At 34.9% G+C, this 25820-nt stretch overlaps 1 protein-coding gene across 1 annotated transcript in view; it reads right to left on the bottom strand.

Moving 5' to 3' along the window:
* Positions 1 to 25820, bottom strand: part of NAALADL2 (N-acetylated alpha-linked acidic dipeptidase like 2) — a 1542421-nt gene that overhangs the window by 1440528 nt on the left and 76073 nt on the right. The window lies entirely within an intron of this gene.

The raw sequence follows: 25820 nt of genomic DNA, 5'->3' as shown, positions 1-25820 counted from the left end.
CTGGCAATATATGAATAGCAAAGTCATAAATAAGGAAAAAGACATTTTCCCACAGATGAGATAAACAGCGTGAAGCCTCAGGTGGGTTAGAGTTAATGTGATTAGTTCCAGCAGGCAGCAAATCCCACGAGGCAGAATTTATCTTTCATCTGTTTTCAATTCATCCAGCTGGTACAGAGAAGTTTTTTTTCCTGTCACTCCACTGTTGTCATCCTGTCTTAGGTTCTGTTTTCAAACTTAAACCACCTATTACATCTTTGTCACAGGAAAGCTTAAACAAAGAGCACTTGTATAAGACATGCAGAAAACATTTCAGAACACTCCATTAGGTGACTATCCTTGATCTTTGCTTTTATAGAAAATTTATGTGAATTAAGCCAAAATTATACTGAAATGACAGAATATGAGTTATGACTATAAGAATTTGTATTAAGTATAACCAGAATATAAACGATGTGCTTTCCTCATGGGAGATTCGACATTTATTCCAATGATACTGCCATTGTTTAAGTATTCTTAATAAAACAAATGAGAGTTTGTTAAACATGTTTCATCATATAACAAGGTTACATTACCGAATCAGGTCCGTTTGCCTGACGAGCAGCAAGCCACACACTGAGATGCCCAGGTTTGCAGCAGACAAAAGTTTTATTCACAAAGCAGCCAAGTGAGGAGATGAGAGAACAAATCTCAAATACATGCCCCTGAAGGTAAGGGGCCTGGGCTATTTATGGGATAGAGCTGAGGCGGGGAGTGTGAGGAAAAGTGATTAGAGGCAAGAAAAAGCTGAGGTAATTATTGTTAGGGTGGAGTTTTCAGCCCTCTGATGTCGAAAGGTCACCGAGCGGACATCGGTGCATGCCCAGTCGGAGGACTGGTGATCCCAACCAGTCTTAACCAGCTTTAGCTCAAACTGGACACAGCTGACTCCAAGTTTCTGGACAGCAACTCGGGCAGAACATCTTGTTCAGGCTCTGTGACGCTTGGAGGACCTGCAAGTCTTTTGTAGCAACAATTAAAGCAAGCTTGATCAGCGAAGGCAGATTACAGGTGTATCGGATTTAACTGATGATTACCCTCATTTCAGTTAGTCATCTCTAAGCTCCTGGTTAGTGTTATATGACTACCAAAATAGTCCATTCAACCACTAGCTCTACTAATACTGGGACAAAGTAGAGGACGCATAAGATAATGATTCCATTGTACCCTGTGGGACACAGAGAATGCCACTGTGTGTGGAATTTCTCTGAAAGGTACTGATATATTGAAAACAAGAGGGTAAGAGAAGGGCAATGAAAGAAAGACAGGAAGCACCAAAACACACACACACAAACAGGCAGAAAAAAACCCCAAAAACCACCACCCTTCACTCATTCATTCACTCTTTTAAACAACAATGCCAAGGGCTAACCTTGATCTTAACGGTGAAGCTTCTGAATAATCTTATGTTTCAAAGACTTATGAAAAAAATAATTTCCTTTGAAAATGTTATCTCCATGTTTAAGAATATAAAATCTGTATACTGAGCATACTTTCCAAATGTTGGTTTGAGTCAGGATTATTGATTCTAATAAAACTCTCGTTAATACTTTTTGTTTGATATGCCTGTCTTATAGGTGGGGTGTGTGAATGTGTGCGTGAGAAAGAGACGGAGACAGAGAGATAAACACAAATAGACAGGGAGAGAGATAACTTGCTGACTCAAATAATTTTATGGCATACCTTTGTAATGTCAGAGCTTTTCATACTCTGGATAACTCAAATCACTGAGCCTTTATCTTGAAAAAACCCAGAATACAAAGAGACTTATCATGTAAGGGCTGCTACTTCAGCTTTCTTAAAAAGTTGACCAGGTCTTTGAAAAGGCAACTGGGACTACCATGTGCTCAGTGCAATTAGAATAGATGTGAACTTTCTTATGCTTTACCCATCCTCTCCTTCACACATCAATTTGCTGCAGAATGGGTAAGGGGAAGAGGCCTGGGATGGACGACCACATTTACAAAGGCCCATAAACAAGAAAAAATATAAATGTTGAAGGAATTCAACCTGACTACAGCATAAAATATGAAGAGGAATGGCATGAGGTAAAGTTAGACCTGTAACCAAAGACCAGATAATAAAGGGCCTTGCGGGTCATGTTAAGATGATTAGATTTTATTCTCAGGTTAATGGAGAATCCTTGAAAGATCTGAAGTAGGGCTGTGATTTACTTTATAGTTAGGTCATTCCTCTGTTTCGAGTGTGAGGAATGGATTCGGAAAGATTAAAAGAGGAGAGACTAGTTAGGAAACAGTGTCATTAATGAGATGAAAGATGATGGTGGATTCAACTAAGTAGTTGAGGGGGATATGGAGATGGATGTCAACTAGTGGAGATGAATGTCAAGTGAATAGAAATGAAAGCTATTAAGGAGGTAGAATTAACTGGGCTTGTGTATTAACTGGTTTGGTGGAATAAGGACAGTACAGCACACCAGGTGGAAACACAGGAAAGGAGAGGGACTCAGAGATGTTGAAGGGAGAGAGAGAGATGGTCTCTAAACAGCCTTTGTCATCCAAACTGTCAACCTTGGGTCTGGTTTATTTTTAGATAGGTTTAAAAAGTTGGGAATCAAAAATGTTTTTAAAAATCATCTTGCATAAAGATAGTCCATACAAAGTTTTTTAAAAGTTATTTGCCAAACTTCAAAGATCAGGAAATTAAACACACACATCCAGATTTTTAGCTTCTCCAGAAAACTGGAAGATTTGGCAACCCTGGGCCATCATACCCACATAGTAAAAACTGGGTGAAGTTGGTTAGTGACGACTGTCCTTAAATAGAGCACATACTCTCCAGGTTTCTCGAGTCCCCACACTCCCTACTTTCTCACCAGCATAAAGGCCTTTTGTTAGTTACCAGAAATCATCTTTACACTTCATTCATCTATCTTACCTACATGGGCTCTAAGGCATTTGAGTTTGAGTAATTTTTTTAATAACATTCTGGTTTCAGGAGGAAATCAGTGAGTGACAGAAACATACTACAAAATACTGAAAGAAACATATAGAAGGACATGAGCAAGTTAATAGAATAATAATCCATTGTACCATCAATCAAGGAGTAATCACAAGGTATTTATTTAGCTTGGTGCCATATCACTTGGTACCAATTTGGTCTTATAACTAAAACAAACGTCTTCTCTTCAAGAAAGAAAAACAACTTTTCAAAGTTCAACTTGAATTTAAAACTTCTTAAAACTAATCAAAAACAAAATCAGCTACTCATTAGCTAAATACCTCATCTAGATTTTCTTCAGGTATAATTTTTTTTAAGTCTATTTTGTTTTTGTTTTTTTGGGGGGGAGGTATAATTTTTTTAAACTGATTAAGAAAAAAAAGAATATCCACGGTAAAGCAGAAATATTTGCCATGTTATATTACCATACCAGAAAAACATCCTAATATATGTATCAACACTATTTTCAATTAACTCTAATAAGCAAATATAATTCTAAGATTATGAAAAGGAACTGCTAGGATAATTGTTCTAGAAGTACTGCAATTAAAGATGAAAGTACATAATGCTTTCTTCTGGCAAAAGAACGTTTCACTGGCACAGACAAGCAGTTCCTCATGTAACATTTAATAATCAGTAGATGATACATAAATAGGAACAATCCCCCCCCAAAAAACTCTATAAATCCAAGTCTTAATCAGAATATGAAAGTTTGTTCATTTTCTCTAATAATAATATAGAAAATAAAATTAAAACTAACTTGCCGGTTGAAAGAAAAACTTAACATCACAAGATACATTGAAAGCATGTGTATTTTACTACAGGAAAATCACACCCATTTAAAAATTAATTTTAGAAGTAACTATAGCAAAGGAACTTTCAAAATTAATTCATTATTTTATTTTTAATTTTTTCAATTAAAGTATAGTTGATTTACAATGTTGTGTTAGTTTCTGGTGTGCAGCAAAGTGATTCAGTTTTATATCCAGTTTTCTTTTTCATATTCTTTTCCATTATCGTTTATTACAGGAGATTGAATATAGTTCCCTGTGGTATGCAGCAGGAACTTGTTGTTTATGTACGATAGTTTGTATCTGCAGTCCCAAACTCCTAATTTAGCCCTCCCCCCACCCCCCGTTCCACTTTGGTAACCATAATTGTGTTTTCTATGTCTATGAGTCTGTTTCTGTTTTTTTTTTTAATTTTATTTATTTATTTATTTATGGCTGTGTCGGGTCTTCGTTTCTGTGCAAGGGCTTTCTCTAGTTGCAGCAAGTGGGGGCCACTCTTCATCGCGGTGCGCGGGCCTCTCACTATCGCGGCCTCTCTTGTTGCGGAGCACAGGCTCCAGACACGCAGGCTCAGCAATTGTGGCTCACGGGCCTTGTCGCTCCGCGGCATGTGGGATCTTCCCAGACCAGGGCTCGAACCCGTGTCCCCTGCATTGGCAGGCAGATTCTCAACCACTGTGCCACCAGGGAAGCCCTGTTTCTGTTTTATAAATAAGTTCATTTGTGTCATATTTTAGATTCCACACATAAGTGATATCATATGATATATGTTTTTCTCTGTTTGACAACTTCACTCAGTATGATAATCTCTAGGTCCACCCATGTTGCTGCAAAAGGCATTATTTCATTCTTTTTAATGGCCAAGTGGTATTCCTTTGTATATATCCATTCATCTGTTGATGGACATTTAGGTTGCTTTCATGTCTTGGCTATTGTAAATAGTGCTGCTATGAACATAGGGCTACATGTATCTTTTCAAATTATAGTTTTGTCCAGATATATGCCCAGGAGTAGGATTGCTGGATCATATGGCAAGTCTATTTTAAGTTTTTTAAGGAACCTCCATACCGTTTTCCATAGTGCTGCACCGATTTACATTCCCACCAACAGAGTAAGAGAGTTCCCTTTTCTCCACACCCTCTGCAGCATTTGTTATTTGTAGACTTTTTAGTGATGGCCATTCTGACCTGTGTAAGGTGGTACCTCATTGTAGCTTCAATTTACATTTATTTTTTAATAACTTAAGGAACAATTTAAATGTTGTAATAATATTGTTAAATATTAGGCTTTCAAATTTATTCATTTCTTGATTTTTTTTCTCAAATTTCATAAAGAAATTGCTGTTCTTTGGATGTATAACAACATTATAGACATGACTTAAGAGGTTGACTTAACCTCTTATCAGAGAGGTTGTTCAAAATTATATATACCTCTGGTTTTAAGCAAAGATAATATAAAAAATAAACCACTTTTATTAGACAGCAGTATACAGATCAGTTTTTATCATCTTTGTTCAATCAATAATTTCATAGGAAGCCCTTCAAACTAATCCAAAGGAAAAACAACTCTTGGTTAGTAAAGTAGGATTAGCAGGTAGAAATGAAATGTCTGCAAACAGAAGGTGAGCTACTGTGTGTCTCTGGGTAGGTAGTATTCCCTTTCATGTATATAGTGGTGGGTCAAATGGGTAGATGTATAACTGTTATCTGAATAGAGACTATAGTTAAAATATAATTACTAAATGCCATTAAATAAACCAAAATAAGACTGCTATCAGAATACTGACAAGAAGCAATGTCAATATTTTAGAGGCACTTGCTCCTGGACTGTAACATTTACAACTCTAGTAAGAGAAAAGAGATGGAGACAGTATAGAAAGCATGACGACTAAAATGTGTTTTTGTTTGCCAATGTTGTAGATTAGTATGAAAATCAATAATAAATGTTCTATGGAATATTCTAGTAGCAAAGGAGGTAATTGGCTCAACCTGCCATTTTATCTCTATTCACATTTTAAGCTACTTCTTTTGCTCTTTTCTCCTACTCTACAATTTCTTTCTTATCATCTCTTTTCTCTTTTGCCCATGCTCAGTGTCTATTGTTATCTGAGACTAGTTTTAGAACTTAACTAAAAAGGGTTCTTATTTCTTTCTAGGCATCGTATTGAGACAGTTTCACACTAGTCTCAGACAACTTTAAACCACTACTGCCAATTTGGTTCCCCAAACATAATATCATCATTAAATGCTATTCTATCCAATTTAAACTCTACTCTACAGACTTTAAGGTTTTCTTCCAATTGTCATTCCGCTGATTCCCACCAGTTACTTCCCCAAAGGGTTTCTCTAATTTGGCCAAACACTTATTTGTCCAGTAAAAATTGGCCACACACCTATAATATTTATCAATAAAGTACCTGATATAAAAGCTGCCCCTGCAAAGAACTGTAACCTACCAGGGTGATAAAAAAGCATTGTAAAATGTGCTAAATACTGATCTTAATGGAAACACACACTAAGAGCTGTAATGTAATTAACTTAGTGTTACTATTTGTAAAACATTTTAGAATTTTATTTTTATTTTGATATTCTAAATTTAAACCAATGTGTTCTGTGTTACATACATCCTCCGTAATTTCATTGCCTCTATCTTCCAATTTAATAATTATCTCCTCAGCTGTGTTTAATCAGCTGTTTAACTCCTCTATTACCATTTTAATTTTAATGATTATATTTTAAAATTTCTAATACACACTGGTTATTTTTAATCTATCTTTTAAAAAAATAATTTTTTCCTTTTTTATGTTTTTACATGCTTTTAAATTTCTTTAATTTTTCATCCCCTCTGGGAAATATATTTATTACAGGAGCTGTTTTTTTAGTAGCTATCTATTTTAGATATATTAGTGTATATATGTCAATCCCAATCACCCAATTCATTCCATCACCATTCCCCCCCCACCTCTGCTTTCCACGATTGGTGTCCATATAGTTTTTCTCTACATATGTGTCTATTTCTGCCTTGCAAACTGGTTCATCTGTACCATGTTTCTAAATTTCACATGTATGTATTAATATACGATATTTGTTTTCCTCTTTCTGACTTACTTCACTCTGTATGACAGTCTCTAAGTCCATCCACCTCTCTACAAATGACCGAATTTTGTTCCTTTTTATGACTGAGTAATATTCCATTGTATATATGTACATCTTCTTTATCCATTCGTCTGTTGATAGACATTTAGGTTGCTTCCATAACCTGGCTATTGTAAATACTGCTGCAGTGAACATTGTGGCACATATATCTTTTTGAATTATGCTTTTCTCACGGTATATGCCCAGTAGTGGGATTGCTGGGTCATATGGTAGTTCTATTTTTAGTTTAAGGAACCTCCATACTGTTCTCCATAGTAGATGTATCAATTTACATTCCCACCAACAGTGCAAGAAGGTTCCCTTTTCTCCACACCCCCTCCAGCATTTGTTGTTTATAGATTTTCTGATGATGCCCATTCTAACTGGTGGGAGGTGATACCTCATTGTAGCTTTGATTTGCATTTCTCTGATAATTAGCGATGTGGAGCAGCTTTTCATGTGCCTCTTGGCCATCTGTATGTCTTCTTTGGAGAAATGTCTATTTATGTCTTCTGCCCATTTTATGATTCGGTTGTTTGTTTTTTTTTGATATTGAGCTGCATGAGCTGTTTGTATATTTTGGAGATTAATCCTTTGTCCATTGATTCGTTTGCAAATATTTTCTCCCATTCTGAGGTTGGTCTTTTCATCTTATTTATAGTTTCTTTTGCTGTGTAAAAGCTTTTAAGATTCATTAGGTGTCATTTGTTTATTTTTGGTTTTATTTCCATTACTCTAGGAGGTGAGTCAAAAAAGATCTTGCTGTGATTTATGTCAAAGAGTGTTCTTCCTATGTTTTCCTCTAAGAGTTTTATAGTGTCTAGTCTTACATTTAGGTCTTCAATCCATGTTGAGTTTATTTTTGTGTATGGTGCTAGGGAGTGTACTAATTTCATTCTTTTACATGTGGCTGTACAGTTTTCCCAGTACCACTTATTGAAGAGACTGTATTTTCTCCATTGTATATCTTTGCCTCCTTCATCATAGATTAGTTGACCATAGGTGCGTGGGTTTACCTCTGGGCTTTCTATCCTGTTCCATTGATCTATATTACTGTTTTTGTGCCAGTACCATATTGTCTTGATTACTGTACCTTTGTAGTATAGTCTGATGTCTGGGAGTGTGATTCATCCAGCTCTGTTTTTTTCCCTCAAGATTGCTTTGGCTATTCAGGGTCTTTTGTGTATCCATTCAAATTTTAAGATTTTGTGATTTCATTCTGTAAAAAATGCCACTGGTAATTTGGTAGGGATTGCATTGAATCTGTAGATTGCTTTGGGTAGCATAGTCATTTTCACAATATTGATTCTTCCAATCCAAGAACATGGTATATCTCTCCATCTGTTTGTGTCATCTTTGCTTGATTCCATCAGTGTCTTATAGTTTTCTGAGTACAGGTCTTTTACCTCTTTAGATAGGTTTATTCCTAGGTATTCTATTCTTTTTGTTGCAATGGTGAAAGGGTTTGTTTCCCTAATTTCTCGTTCTGATATTTCGTTGTTAGTGTATAGGAAAGCAAGAGATTTCTGTGCATTAATTTTGTATCCTGCTACTTTATCAGATTCATTGATTAGTCCTAGTATTTTTCTGGTGGCATCTTTAGGATTCTGTATGTATAGTATCATGTCATCTGCAAACAATGACAGTTTTACTTTTTCTTTTCCAATTTGTATTCCTTTTATTTCTTTTTCTTCTCTGACTGCTGTGGCTAGGACTTCCAAAACTATGTGGAATAATACTGACTAGAGTGGACATCCTTGTCCTGTTCCTGATCTTAGAAGAAACGTTTTCAGTTCTTCACCATTTAGAATGGTGTTTGCTGTGGGTTTGTCATATATATGGCCTTTATTATGTTGAGGTAGATTCGGTCTATGTCCACTTTCTGGAGAGTTTTTATCATAAATGGGTGAATTTTGTCAAAAGCTTTTTCTGCATCTACTGAGATGCTCATATGGTTTTTATTCTTCAGTTTGATAATATGGTGTATCACACTGATTGATTTGTGTTTATTGAGGAATCCTTGCATTTCTGGGATAAATCCCAATTGATCAGGGCATATGATCCTTTTAATGTGTTGTTCCATTCTGTTTGCTAGTATTTTGTTGAGGATTTTTGCACCTATATTCATCAGTAATATTAGTCTTTTTCTTTTTTTGTAGTATCTTTGTCTGGTTTTGGTATCTGGGTGATGGCGGCCTCATAGAATGAGTTTGGGAGTGTTCCTTCCACTGCAATTTTTTGGAAGAGTTTGAGAAAGATGGGTGTTAGCTCTTCTCTAAATGATAGAATTCACCTGTGAAGCCATCTGGTCTTGGACTTTTGTTTGTTGGAAGATTTTTAATCACAGTTTCAATTTCTTTACTTGTGATTGGTCTGTTCATATTTTCTATTTCTTCCTGGTTCAGTCATGGTTATACATTTCTAAGAATTTGTCCATTTCTTCCAGGTTATCCATTTTACTGGCATAGAGTTGCTTGTAGTAGTCTCTTAGGATGTTTTGTATTGCTGCAGTGTCTGTTATAACTTCTCCTTTTTCATTTCTAATTTTATTAGTTTGAGTCCTCTCCCTCTTTTTCTTCATGAGTCTGGCTAAAGGTTTATCAATTTTGTTTATCTTCTCAAAGAACCAGATTTTAGTTTAATTGATCTTTGCTATTGTTTCCTTTGTTTCTATATCATTTATTTCTGCTCTGATTTTTATGATTTCTTTCCTTCTACTAACTTTGAGTTTTGTTTGTTCTTCTTTCTCTAGTTCCTTTAGGTGTAAGGTTAGCTTGTTTATTTGAGATTTTACTTGTTTCTTGAGGTAGGCTTGTATTGCTATAAACTTCCCTCTTAGAACTGCTTTTGCTGCATCCCATAGGTTTTGGATCGTCATGTTTTCATTGTCATTTGACTCTAGGTTTTTTTTGATTTCCTCTTTGATTTCTTCAGTGATCTCTTGGCTATTTTAACGTATTGTTTAGCCTCCATGTGTTTGTGTTTTTTACAGTTTTTTTCCTGTAATTGATTTCTAATCTCATAGCGCTGTGGTTGGAAAAGATGTGTGACATGATTTCAATTTTCTTAATTTTACTGAGTCTTGATTTGTGACCCAAGATGTGATCTACCCTGGAGAATGTTCCATGTGCACTTGAGAAGAAAGTATAATCTGCTGTTTTCGGATGGAATATCTGATAAATATCAATTAAATCTATCTGGTCTATTGTGTCATTTAAAGCTTGTGTTTCCTTATTAATTTTATGTCTTGATGACCTGTCCATTGGTGTAAGTGAGGTGTTAAAGTTCCCCACAATTATTATTATTTATTTATTTTTTATTATTATTATTTTGGCTGCATTTGATCTTCTTTGCTGCGTGCGGGTTTTTCTCTAGTTGTGGCAAGTGGGGGCTACTCTTTGTTGCAGTGTGTGGGCTTCTCATTGCAGTGGCTTCTCTTGTTGTGGAGCACGGGCTCTAGGCATGCCGGCTTCAGTAGTTGTGGCACGCAGGCTCAGTAGCTGTGGTGCACGGGCTTAGTTGCTCTGCGGCATGTGGAGTCTTCCCGGACCAGTGCTCAAACCCGTGTCTCCTGCATTGGCAGGGAGATTCTTAACCACTGAACCACCAGGGAAGTTCCCCCAACTATTATTGTTTTAATGTCGATTTCCTCTTTTATAGCTGTTAGCAGCATTTGCCTTCTTTATTGAGATGCTCCTATGTTGGGTGCATATATATTCATAATTGTTATATCTTCTTCTTGGATTGATCCCTTGATCATTAGTAGTGTCCTTCCTTGTCTCTTGTAAAATTCTTTATTTTAAAGTCTATTTTATCAGATATGAGTATTGTTACTCTAGCTTTCTTCTGATTTCCATTTGCATGGAATATCTTTTTCCATTCCCTCACTTTCAGTCTGCATGTTTCCCTAGGTCTGAAGTGGGTCTCTTGTAGACAGCATATATATGGGTCTTGTTTTTGTATCCATTCAGTGAGCCTGTGTCTTTTGGTTGGAGCATTTAATCCATTCACGTTTAAGGTAATTATAAATATGTATGTTCGTATTAGCATTTTCTTAATTGTTTTGGGTTTGTTTTTGTAGGTCCTTTTCTTCTCTTGTGTTTCCTGCTTAGAGAAGTTTCTCTTAGCATTTGTTGTAGAGCTGGTTTGGTGGTGCTGAATTTTCTTAGCTTTGCTTGTCTGTAAAGCTTTTGATTTCTCCATCAAATCTGAATGAGATCCTTGCCGGGCAGAGTAATCTTGGTTGTAGTTTCTTCTCTTTCATCACTTTAAGTATATCATGCCACTCCCTTCTGGCTTGTAGAGTTTCTGCTGAGAAATCAGCTGTTAACCTTATGGGAGTTCCCTTGTATGTTATTTGTCAATTTTCCCTTGTTGCTTTTAATAATTTTTCTTTGCCTTTAATTTTTGTCAATTTGATTACTATGTGTCTCGGTGTGTTTCTCATTAGGTTTGTCCTGTCTGGGACTCTCTGCACTTCCTGGACTTTGGTGGCTATTTCCTCTCCCATGTTAGGGAAATTTTCGACTATAATCTCTTCAAATGTTTTTTCGGGTCCTTTCCCTCTCTTCTCGTTCTGGGACCCCTATAATGAGAATGTTGTCGCGTTTAATGTTGTCCCAGAGGTATCTTAGGCTGTCTTCATTTCTTTTCATTCTTTTTTCTTTATTCTGTTCTGTGGCAGTGAATTCCACCATTCTGTCTTCCAGGTCACTTATCCGTTCTTCTGCCTCAGTTATTCTACTATTGATTCCTTCTAGTGTAGTTTTCCTTTCAGTTTTTTTTGTTCATCTCTGTTTGTTTGTTCTTTAATTCTTCTAGGTCTTTGTTAAACATTTCTTGCATCTTCTAAATCCTTGCCTCCATTTTTTTTCCGAGTTCCTGAATCATCTTCACTATCATTATTCTGAATTCTTTTTCTGGAAGGTTGCCTATCTCCACTTCAGTTAATTGTTTTTCTGGTGTTTTATCTTTTTCCTTCATCTGGCACATAGTCCTCTACCTTTTCGTTTTGTCTATCTTTTTGTGAATGTGGTTTCCTTCCGCAGGCTGCAGGATTGCAGTTCTTTCTTCTGCTGCTGTCTGCCCTCTGTAGATGAGGCTATCTCTGTGTAAAACATTTTTGATGTCACATTTTATTTTATCCTTAAGGTAGGTTACTTTTGTCCCTATTTTAAAAATGAGAAAAATGAAGCTTGCTTAAGAACACATAACCAGTATATGGTGGTTCAGAATTTGAAGCAATATTTGACTCCAAACCTACATTTTTAACAGTTACAAGTTATAAACAAATAATGGGCATGAACCCAACAGTAAAGGGCTATCCTTTGCTTTTACTCTGTTCATATCATCTTTATGCCTTAGAGCATTACTTTCTTCCCCACCTGATATACCTTTTCTGAAATGCTGTTTTCCTTATATTTAGGACTTATTCCAAACTTACCTCATGATGCCTTCCTGACTTATATTGCTTCATTCTCATTGCTCCCTTAGAGTCATTGTTTTATATCTGAAATCTATCAATATTTTGAATATTAAATATGAACTAACTATAAACATTCTTTATAATTAATGTCACAGTTGAATACTCTATGGCCTCAACTAGTTATTAATACCCTTAGAAGCACTAGCTTCTAAGTACTTGGTACACTAGCTTCATGGTACCTAGTGTAGTAATTTACAAATGATGACATACAATTCTTTTGGGAGCAGAAATCAATAAAAGAGTAATGTTACTGGGTAAAAGGCAGTACTGTTATCTTCCAAATTGACTTTATTTTTTTCAGAAGTTGATAATAAAACATACATATGATCAAAAACCAATATAAGAACATTTATACAATTTTGAAGAAACAATAAACAATAACATGGAAGCAAACATACTGTTTTATGAAAAAAAAGAGTATCAAATTTGAAACAGGACCAATAACATATAGATAGTTTGATCTCTTCATGGGTACAACTCTTTTTTATTTCCCTAAAAATATTATTTAATAACTATTTAGTAACTAATAAATTCTATTAATAGTCCAACAAGTAAGAATGTAGATAATCCTCAATCAAATCCATGGGTATAAATGAATAGATGCATTTCATGTTAGATATCTTGAATTGGAAACTTTATACTACAGTTGATTATATATTGCAGATATTTTTCATCTGGCTATTCACATGACTGTCTTTCTCTTATGAAACTTATATACTGGTAATTATCATTATATTGCTTAAGACTATGATTAAGATAGTAGCATCTGGAGTGCCTCCACAGCCATCAAATCTCCTGGAATAATATACATCTTCAATTTTGAAAATTAAAATAGAAATACAAAATTCAAAACTATAGAGCATTATTTCATAAATGTAGTGGGGTGAAAAATTCATTATCTTAACAGTAGGCGGCAGAATTTAGTAAAACAAAAATTGATGTTTCAGTTGGGGTGAAAGTAAGTCCAGAAGGTCTAGTACAATAGGTTCCAATACAGGTAAAGAGATAGCTAAATTTCTTTGCACTAGAAATAATCAAAATCTCAAAGGTGGGTGGGTAGAGAGAAGAGTGCTAAGAAGTAAAAGAGTTAGATAAAGAAAAGACATCAGCAAGACTCAGGTAGGCACAGGGCTGAAGAAAGTGGTAAAATAAAAATCTGATGTTGGGGTAACAAAAGGACTTTTAAAAACAGGGATATCTCATGTTTTATGTAAAATTGTTTGTATTACTATATCTCAGTGCTGTCCCTCCAAACCCAGATATTTAATAAAATATAATCTCATATGCTTTTTGTGAATGGATTTCATAAACAGAGCTGAGTTTTACATCTGGGTCAACACTGTACAGTGTAAACTTAGGAAGCACAAGATGACAAGAGGATAACTAAACTGAATTTTATTCAATAAAAACAAGAGCTTACAGAAAACAATATTGACAATGTGAAACACTTCTTTCACCCACCCCTGCAAATGATCTTACCAATATTAAAACAAATCCCCTATGGAATGTTAATATTTACATGAAATTGAAAACATGTCAATTATATAATTTTAAAACCAACTACAATTAAAAAATATGTTTTTAAAAAATGAATAAAATAATTAAATTGGTGTGGCATTGGTGACCCATAAGTAAGTAAGAAAATAAATAAATAAATAAATAAGCAGGTAGATACTTGTAACAGAATGAATAATCTAGAAACAGATGGAGGTATATAAGATATCAGCCTATCATTGGAATTCCAACTTATATTCTGACACTGGTAATCTTTGTTGAAAGAAATTGTATGGTTCCACTTCAATAAAGATGAAGTAACAGAAACAAGACATATTCTTACCTTAAACAACAAGAAAACCAGAATAAATATATGAAAACACTGTTTTCAGACATTGAAAAACAAGTAACACTGTGACTTCTGAGAGAAAGGCAACAATAAAGATGAGCCTTATGATTGTCCCAGTTTGTGCTTGGAGGCAGTTTCCAAGAGATAGCCTGGAAGAAAGTAGCCAAAGAGACCATGGCTGTCTCACTGAGTTGGGGAGATAGAGATTGGAGTTTGGAAAGACCAAGGCAGGTTGAATCAATGGGAGAGAATACCAAGGATACCACTACTGCACAGATAGAGAAAGCTCTAAATATCTGTATGAGGTCCATTCCAGGAGTTAGGTGGCTACTGATCTGCCCTATGTGAGTAGAAATCACTTGAGGCCAGAGAAAGATGCACTGGAAAACAGTAGAATAAACATTTCTCAGAGCTCACAGTATTTGAGAGAAAGATTTCTACCACATTGAATGGAAAGACAATCAAAGAATATCTGGACATTCAGAGGAGACTCCAGTGGGTCATGCCTTAGTGAAAGCAGCCAGAGGAAAGAAGGGCTTATTCTCTACAAAAGAACAAAGATGAGACTTACAGCCAACTTATCATCAGAAACTGAAAGACAGAAGACAACTGTAGACACTTTAAAGCACTGAAATAAAACAACAAGAAAAAAGGATTCTTTGCCAGCACATAAGAAACATGAAAGGACATTTTTGAGGTAGAGATAAAGTGATATAAATGGGAATTTGCACAAAAGATGAAGAGTTATGAAAATGGTAAATACATGGTAACTATAGGGTATAAAGTGTTTCTCATTTTAATCATTTTAAAAGATAACTGTTTAAGGCAAAAATAATAGTGCATTATTGGGCTTCCCTGGTGGCGCAGTGGTTGAGAATCTGCCTGCTAATGCAGGGGACACGGGTTCGATCCCTGGTCTGGGAAGATCCCGCATGCCGCGGAGCAACTAGGCCCGTGAGCCACAACAGCTGAGCCTGCGCATCTGGAGCCTGTGCTCCGCAACAAGAGAGGCCGCAATAGTGAGAGGCCCGCGCACCGCGATGAAGAGTGGCCCCCGCTCGCCGCAACTGGAGGAAGCCCTCGCACAGAAACGAAGACCCAACACAGCCAAAATAATAATAAATAAATAAATAATTATAAAAAAAAAAAAAAAAAAAATAATAGTGCATTATTGTAAAGTTTATAACATACAGAGAGGTAAATTAATAAAAGCAAGAAATCAAGGAAGGGAGGGGAAAATGGAGGTATGTTGTTAAAAGGTTCTTACATGTTTACATGAAGTGGCATAATATTATTTGATGGTGAACTGATAAGTTAAAATCATGTTGTAGACTTTGGAGTAACCACTAAGCAAATAAAACAAAAAGGCACAGATGGGAAAAATAGTGAAGATAAAATGGAATCATAAAATATATTCACTTTATCTAAAAGAACAGAGAAAAGAGGGGGAAAGTAACAAAAAACAAATACAGGGAAAAGAAAACAAATATCAAGACAGTTGACTTAAACCCAAACACAGGAATAAGAACATAGAATATAAATGGCCTGAACAATCTAATGAAAAGGTAGAGACTAAATAAAACACTATATACTATCTAACAAAATTACTTTAAATATGAAGGCATATAGGTTAAAAGTAAAAAGATAGGAAAAGAAATGACATGAAAACACTAATAAAAAAGAAAGCTGAAATGGCTACATTAACATCAGAAAAGCAGATCTGAGAGCAATGTATAATATCAGGATAAAAAGGATATTTACATAGTGATAAAGGGGTCAGTTCATCAACATAACACTCCTAAAGGTTTATGCATTTAAAAACATGAAATAAAAACTGATAGAATTTAAAAAGAACTAGAAAAATACATATTCACAGTGAGAGATTTCAAAATACCTTTCTCAGTAATTCATAGAACAAGTACAGAAAAATGTCAATAAGTATGTAGAAGACTTGAATGATATAATCAATTGACTTAACCCAATTAACATTTGGAGAACATTTCACATTATTTTCAAGTTCATGTGGAACAATCGCCAAGATGGACAATATTCTGGGTCATAAAACAAATCTCAACAAATTTAAAAGATTGAATCATACATAGTATGTTTTCTCAACACAATGGAATTAAACAAGAAATCAGTAACACATATATATATATGGAAAATCCCAAATATTAGAAACCAACATTTTTCTAAATAACACATGGGTCAAAGGAAAAAAAATCATGATGGATTAAGAAATATTGGGTTGGCCAAAAAGTTCCTTTGGTTTTTAAGTAAAAATAAAAGACACATTTTTCATTTTCACCAAGAACTTTATTGAACAACGCATTCACCATTTTGTTCCACTACCTTCTGCCATTTTTCAGGCAACTTCATAAGTCCATCCTCCCAAAACTTTTTATCTTTTTGAGCAAAGAACTGTTCCAGGCACCTTTTACAGTCTCTCAGGGAATTGAAATTTTTTCCATTAAGAGAATTTTGTAAAGATCAAAATAAATGGAATCTGAAGGTGCAACATCTGGTGAATATGGTGGATGAATCAGAACTTCCCAGCCAAGCTGTAATAGTTTTTGTTTGGTCATCAAAGAAACATGCAGTCTTACATAATCCTGATGGAAGATTGTACATTTTCAGTTGACTAATTTCAGACGCCTTTTTGTTGAGTGCTACTTTCAGTTGATCTAATTGGGAGCAGTACTTGTTGGAATTAATCGTTTGGTTTTCTGGAAGGAGCTCATAGTAGAGGACTCCCTTCCAATCCCACCATATACACAACATTACCTTCTTTGGAGGAAGACCAGCCTTTGGTGTGGTTGGTGGTGGTTCATTTCCCTTATCCCACAATCTCTTCCATTCCACATATTGTACAGTATCCATTTTTCATCACCTGTCACAATTTGTTTTAAAAACGGAATTTTTTTTTTATTACATTTAAGTAGAGAATCACATGCAGAAATATGGTCAAGAAGGTTTTTTTCACTTAACTTATGTGGAACCCAAATATCAAAGCAAGAAACAACCGAGTTGGTGCAAATGATTTTTAACACTTGATACGGATATTTTGAGTATGTCGGCTATCTCCCGCATGGTATAATGTTGATTGTTCTCAATTAATGTCTCAATCTGATCGCTATCAACTTCAACTGGTCTACCCGACTGTGGAACATTATCCAGCGAGAAATCTCCAGCACGAAACTTCGCAAACCACTTTTGACACGTTCGATCAGTCACAGCACCTTCTCCATACACTGCACAAATCTTTTTTTGCGTTTCAGTTGCATTTTTACCTCTCTTGAAATAATAATATACTGAAAATGTTGCTTTTTTCCGTCCACCTTCAGTATTAAAATGGCTACACCAATTTCGATTTTTTTTAAATGCATGCTGATATGACAGCTGTCACAAAACAATCTAACATAATTGTTCCAATGAAGTTAAAGACAACTAAGCACTGCTACTAGAGCCATCTTATGGAAAAAAACAAATGAACTTGTTGGCCAACCCAATATTGTAATTGAAAGAAATGAAAACACCCTATATCACAATATGTGAATGCAACTAAAACAGTGCTTAAAAAGAAAATTATAGCATTAAATGCTTGTATTAGAAAAGAAGGAAACTCTTACATCATCTTCCTTAAGCTTCCACCTTAAAGAACTAAAAAGATTTAAAAAAAGAGGAATGTAAACCAAAATAAACGGAAAGGAGTAATAAAGATAAAAGGGGACTTCCCTGGTGGTCCAGTGGTAAAGAATCCACCTTCCAATGCCGGGGACACAGGTTCAATCCCTGGTCAAGAAACTAAGATCCCACATGCTGTGGGGCAACTAAGCCTGTGCACTAAAACTACTGAGCCTGCGTGCCTCAACTAGAGAGCCCACGCACCACAAACTACAGATCCCATGCCCTCTGGAGCCTGTGCACCACAACTAGAGAGAGAAAGCCCGCATGCCAGAACTAAAGAGAAACACTTGTGCCGCAACAAAGAGCCTGTGAGCTGCAACAAAAGATCCCAGGTGCCACAGTGAAGATCCCATGTGCTGCAACTAAGACCCAACTCAGCCAAAAATAAATAAATAAATAAATACATAAAATAAAGAATTCTGTCCCTTGATTTAAAAAAAAATAAAGGTAAAAGTACACACCTATAAAATAGAAGATGTACAAACAATAGAGAAAAATCAATGAAACCAAAACCTGGTTTGTTAAAAGAAAAAAACTGATAAACCTCCAGACAGATTGATCAAGGAAAATGGGAAATGACAAAAATTACCAATATCAGGAATGACAGAAAGGACATCGCTCAGACTTTACACAAAGTAAAAGCATAAGGAAGGAATATGAGGAATAACTTATGCCAATAAATTCAGTAACTTAGATGAAACAAAAAATTCCTTGAAAGATGTGACTCAGCATGGAATAAATAGCCCAAACAGCCCTTAACAAAGATAGAAATTAAACTCAAGTTTAAAACCTTTCCAAAAGAAATTTTCAAGCCAAGACAGCATCTCTGGGAATTCTATCAAACATTTAAGTAAAAAATAATATTGATTCTATATAAATTCTTTCATAAAATAGAAGATGAGGGAAAATTTCCCAACTCGCATAAGGTAAACATCATCTTGATCCAAAACCAAGCAAAGACATTGCAAGAGAGGAAAATTACAGATCAATATATCTTATAACTTCTTAGACATGAAAATAAATCCCTAACAAACTTTTAACAAATTGTATTCCCCAATATATAAAATATATAAATTATACTTATATGCATATAATAAACAAATACTTAAAGTGCTATACATGAAAGGCATATAAAACATGCAAGTAAATGAAAGATGGGTTTAACATTCCAAAAATGAATTATATGTTTCCCCATATTAATATACTAAAAAAAGAAAAGAAAAAAACATATGATCATCTCAACAGATGGCAAAAAACATTTCACAAAATTTAATAGCTATTTAAAATAAATATTTAAGCTACCTGGAAATATAAAGAAACTTCTCAATCTGATATAGAACATGTGTTATGGTCTGAATTTTGTCCCCCCAAGATTCATTTGGAATTGAAGCCCTAATTCCTCATATGACTATATTGGAGATAGAGCCTTTAAGGAGATGATTCAGATTAAATTAAGTCATAGGAGTGAAGCCCTAACCCAACAGGACTAGTTTCTTTATAAAAAAGGAAGAGATACCAGAAAGTTCTCCCTCCCTCCCTCCCTCTCTCTGTCTCTCTCCCTCCCTCCCTCCCTCCCTCTGTCTCTGTCTCTGTCTCTGTCTCTCTCTCTCCCCTCTCACAGAGAAGAAGCCATCTGAGGACACAATAAGAAGGCAGCCATCTGTAAGTCAGGAAGAGAGCCCTCACCAGACACCAACCCTGACAGTACCCTAATTTTGGACTCCTAGCCTAAGGAATTATGAGAAAATACATTTCTGTTGTTTAAGCCACCCAGTCTGTGGTATTCTGTTATTGCAGCCCAAGCAGACTAACACAGCATCTCTGAAAAACCTACAGCTAACATCTTTCTTATATGGTGAAATACTGAAGACACTGAATACTTTCCCTCTAATATCAGGAACAAAAAAGGATATCTGCTTTTATCACATATATATTCAATACTGTACTGGACATCTACACTAATAAAATAAGGCAAAAACAAGCAATAAATGATATACAGTTTGGAAAGAAAGGAAAACTTTTTTTCAGAAAAAATGTTCATACAGAAAATCCTGAGGACACCACATAAAGCCATGAGAACTAATAAATGAGTTTACCAAGTACACAGGATAAAATCAATGTATATAAATCAATTGTATTTTATATACTAGCAACAAAAATTAGAAATTAAAAATTTTAAGACTGCCACTTCATAACATCAAAATATGAAATACTTAGGGATAATTTTTTTAATTTTGTAAAACATGTACCCTGTCAATTATCAAACTTTGCTGAAACAAGTTAAAGAATATTTAAATAAATAAAAATACATACCATGTTCATCAATACTGTTACAATGTCATTGTCCCCAAATTGTTGCCTCCAAATTTATTCAACAAAATCAATATTAAGATATCAGCAGGTTTTTTTGTAGAAGTTGGGAAACTGCTTCTATAATTTATATTGAAATGCAAAGGACATTAGCCATTAAGAAAATGCAGTTAAAACCACAATAAGATACCACTACTTACACACTAGAATGGCTAAAATTAAAGAGACTGTCCATACTAAGTGTTGCCAAACATGTAAAACAACTCGAATTCTCATACATTGTTGGTGGGAATGCAAAATAATACAGATATTTAAGAAAACCACTTGGCAATCAATTTCTTATGAAGTTTCTTATAAAATTATATGTGCACTTACCATTCAACCCAGTAATCCCACTCTCAGGTATTTACCCTAAAGAAATAAAAACATATATCCACATATGGACCCATATAAGAATGTTCACAATAACTATATTCATGATAGGCAAAACCTCAGCCATATTCATGATGCCTAGATATCCACATGTGAATGGATAAACAAATTGTGTTATATCCAGATAACTGAATACTACTCTGCTGTATAAAGGAACAAACTATTTGAACATGAACAACATGGATAATCTCACAAGCATTATGCTAAGTGAAAAAAAAAGCCAGACATAAAAGACTACCTGCTGGTATTATTTCATTTATATGAACTTCTAGAAAAATCTAAACTATAATGTATAAAGCAGATCAACAGTTGCCAGAGGCCAACAGTACAGTAAGAAGATAAACTACAAAGGCACAACGGAGGTTTGTTGTAGTAATGGAAATGTTCTCTAACTTGAATGTAGTACTGGTTATACAACTTTATTGATGTGTATGTTATACAATATCTGTATTTAGTGTACTTCAGTAAAACTGATTTTTAGAAATTAAGAAGAAACTGCACATTTGTAACTATGTATGCTGATGGATGCTAAATAGACTTATTGTGGTGATCATTTTGTAATATATACAAATATCGAATTGTTATATTGTCCATCTGAAACTAATATGTCAATTATGCCTCTAAAAAAAGAAGAAACTATTTTAAAACATGTAAAAAATGAATTAGAAAAAAATCACAGATATTTCAATGGAGATATAAGGATGGTAAGAAGAATATCCCAGTTACGAAGTTTCCAGCCCTTCAAGAATATCCCAAGAGCACACCACAGAATGCCTAAAATACCTCAGAACATAGTTTGAAAACATCTATTATGATAACTGAGGCATGTCAAATTAGTGAGGAAGGCTGGGCTACTCATTAAGTGATACTTTGTTAACAGCCAAGCCATTTGGAAATAAAATAAGTTAGACTCATCTCAAATCATACCTGAGAATAAACTGCTTATGGATTAAGCATTAAACATAAAAAGGTCACAGAAGAAAAATTTAAATAATTAATCATAAAACTTTGTGTAGGGTAAGCTTTTGTAAGCATGGCTTCACAGCCAAAACCATAAAAAAAAAAAGATTAACAAATATTGGGGAAAATATAAATAAATTAAAATTCACAAAATGGAAAAGAATAAAACATAGGTGAAGACAAAAAATATAAAGAATTATTATTAAATAACAATAAGAGAACTATACAAATAGAAAAAAATGGGCATGACATAAACAAGAAATTCAAAAAAGAGTGCAATAGCTACTAAGGATTTGAAAAGACAGTTGACCATTGTAAGACACAGGTGTTAGGGGTGCCAACCCTACCTGCAGTGGAAAATTCATGTATAACTTTACAGTCTTCCATAGCTACAGTTCCACATCTGCGGTTCAACCAACCATAGATGGTGAAGTACTACAGCACACATTTACTGAAAAAAATCCATGTATAAGTGGACCTGGACAGTTCAAACCCATGTTGTTCAAGGGTCAACTGTATATTCTAAATCACTAATAAAAAAAACACACACACACAAAAAACAATGCTGAGATATCAAAGTTCACCCATCTAATTAAAGAAGACCCTTGTAAGAATGTGGTGCTAGGAGAAGTATAAACTTACATCTTTCTAGAGAGCATTCTGTAGTAAGTATCAAATGTTTAAATTTCCATCATTTTTAGTTTTAAAATTTATTTTATAATATAATCTGATGAATGTAGAAAGTTGTCTTTATTTCAGAATTATTTAAATGGTGAAAAACTGTAATTCTCAATGTTCAGAAACACCAGATGTTACCAACAACAATATGTAGCCATTAAAAGTGAAAATGTAAACCAATAATTATTGACATAGAAAGATGTTCACTAATCCACCAGAGGGCAGACAGCAGAAGCAAAAAGAACTACAATCCTGCAGCCTGCAGAAGGAAAACCACAATCACAGAAAGACAGACAAAACGAAAAGGCAGAAGACTATATCCCAGATGAAGGAACAAGATAAAACACCAGAAAAACAACTAAATGAGGTGGAGATAGGCAACATTCCAGAAAAAGAATTCAGAATAATGATAGTTAAGATGATTCAGCAACTCAGAAAAAGAATGGAGGCAAGGATCTAGAAGATGCAAGAAATGTTTAACAAAGACCTACAAGAATTAAAGAACAAACAAACTAAAAGTTGGTTCTTTGAGAAGATAAACAAAATTGATTAACCTTTAGCCAGACTCATGAAGAAAAAGAGGGATAGGACTCAAACCAATAAAATTAGAAATGAAAAAGGAGAAGTTACAATGGACACCACAGAAATTCAAAGCACCATAAGAGATTACTACAAGCAACTCTATGCCAATAAAATGGACAAACTGGAAGAAATGGACAAATTCTAGAAAGGTATAACCTTCCAAGATTTAACCAGGAAGAAATAGAAAATATGAACAGACCAATCACAAGTAATGAAATTGAAACTGTGATTAAAAATCTTCCAGCAAACAAAAGTCCAGGACCAAATGGCTGCACAGGTGAATTCTATTAAACATTCAGAGAGGAGCTAACACCCATCCTTCTCAAGCTCTTCCAAAAAATTGCAGAGGAGGGAACACTCCTAAACTCATTCTACAAGGCCACCATCACCCTGATACCAAAACCAGACAAAGATACTGCAAAAAAAGAAAACTACAGACCAATATCACTGATGAATATAGATGCAAAATCCTCAATACTAGCAAACAGAATCGAACAACACATTAAAAGGATCATACACCATGATCAAGTGGGATTTATCCCAGGGAGGGAAGGATTCTTCAATATACACAAATCAATCAATGTGATAAACCATACTAACAAATTGAAGAATAAAAACCATATGATCATCTCAATAGATGCAGAAAAGGCTTTGACAAAATTCAACACCCACTTATGATAAAAAAAAAAACTCTCTAGAAAATGGGCATTGGGGGAACCTACCTCAACATAATAAAGGGCATATATGACAAACCCACAACAAACATCATTCTCAATGGTGAAAAACTGAAAGCATTTCCTCTAAGATCAGGAACAAGACAAGGATGTCCACTCTCGCCACTATTATTCAACATAGCTTTGGGAGTCCTAGCCACGGCAATCAGAGAAGAAAAAGAAATAAAAGGAATACAAATTGGAAAAGAAGAAGTAAAACTGTCACTGTTTGCAGCTGACATGATACTATACATAGAGAATCCTAAAGATGTCACCAGAAAACTACTAGAGCTAATCAATGAATTTGGTAAAGTTGCAGGATATGAAATGAATGCACAGAAATCTCTTGCATTCCTATACACTAACAACTTAAGATCAGAAACAGAAATTAAGGAGACAGTCCCATTCACCAAAGCAACAAAAAGAATAGAATACCTAGGAATAAACCTACCTAAGGAGGTAAAAAGACCTGTACTCCGAAAACTATAAGACACTGATGAAAGCAATCAAAGATGACACAAACAGATGGAGAGATATACCATGTTCTTGGATTAGAAGAATCAGTATTGTGAAATTGACTATACTACCCAAAGCAATCTACAGATTCATTGCAATCCCTATCAGATTACCAATGGCATTTTTTACAAAACCAGAACAAAAAATCTTAGAATTTGTGGGGAGACACAAAAGACTCCGAATGGCCAAAGCAATCTTGAGAAAAAGAAACGGAGCTGGAGGAATCAGACTCCCTGACTTCAGACTATACTACAAAGCTACAGTAATCAAGACAATATGGTACTGGCACAAAAACAGCAATATAGATCAATGGAACAGGATAGAAAGCCCAGAGATAAACCCATGCACCTATGGTCAACTAATTTATGACAAAGGAGGCAAGGATATACAAGAGAAAGACAGTCTTTTCAATAAGTGGTGCTGGGAAAACTGGACAGCCACATGTAAAAGAAATTAGAACACTCCCTAACACCATACACAAAAATAAACTCAACATGGATTAAAGACCTAAATGTAAGACCAGACACTATAAAACTCTTAGAGGTAAACATAAACATAGGAAGAACACTCTTTGACATAAATCACAGCAAGATCTTTTTGGACCCACCTCCTAGAGTAATGGAAATAAAAACAAAAATAAACAAATGGGACCTAATGAAACTTCAAAGCTTTTGCACAGCAAAAGAAACTATAAATAAGATGAAAAGACCAACCTCAGAATGGGAGAAAATATTTGCAAACGAATCAATGGACAAAGGATTAATCTCCAAAATATATAAACAGCTCATGCAGCTCAATATCAAAAAAACAAACAACCGAATCCAAAAATGGGCAGAAGACGTAAATAGACATTTCTCCAAAGAAGACATACAGATGGCCAAGAGGCACATGAAAAGCTGCTCAACATCACTAATTATTAGAGAAATGCAAATCAAATCTACAATGAGGTATCACCTCCCACCAGTTAGAATGGACATCATCAGAAAATCTATAAACAACAAATGCTGAAGAGGGTGTGGAGAAAAGGGAACCCTCTTTGCACTGTTGGTGGGAATATAAATTGATACAGCCACTGTGGAGAACAGTATGAAGGTTCCTTAAAAAACTGAAAATAGGACTACCATATGACCCAGCAATCCCACTACTGGGCATATACCCAGAGAAAACCATAATTCAAAAAGATACATGCACCCCAATATTCATTGCAGCACTATGTACAATAGTTAGGTCATGGAAGCAACCTAAATGTCCATCAACAGACAAATGGATAAAGAAGATGTGGTACATATATACAATGGAATACACTCAGCAATAAAAAGGAATGAAATTGGGTCATTCGTAGAGATGTGGATGGACCCAGAGACTGTCATACAGAGTAAAGTATGTCAGAAAGAGAAAAACAAATATCATATATTAGTGCATATATGTGGAATCTAGAAAAATGGCACAGATGAACCAGTCTGCAAGGCAGAAATAGAGACACAGATGTAGAGAACAAACGTATGGACACCAAGAGGGGAAAGCGGGGGTGGGGGGTGGGATGAATTGGGAGATTGGGATTGACATATATATACTAATATGTATAAAATAGATAACTAATAAGAACCTGCTGTATAGCACATGGAAGTCCAGTTCGCTGTACAGTAGAAACTAATGCAACATTGTAAAACAACTATACTCCAATTAAAA

The sequence above is a fragment of the Balaenoptera musculus genome, chromosome 4, assembly GCF_009873245.2.
Source record: "Balaenoptera musculus isolate JJ_BM4_2016_0621 chromosome 4, mBalMus1.pri.v3, whole genome shotgun sequence".
Taxonomy (NCBI): Eukaryota; Metazoa; Chordata; class Mammalia; order Artiodactyla; family Balaenopteridae; genus Balaenoptera; species Balaenoptera musculus.
This window is presented reverse-complemented; position numbering and strand designations above follow the sequence as displayed.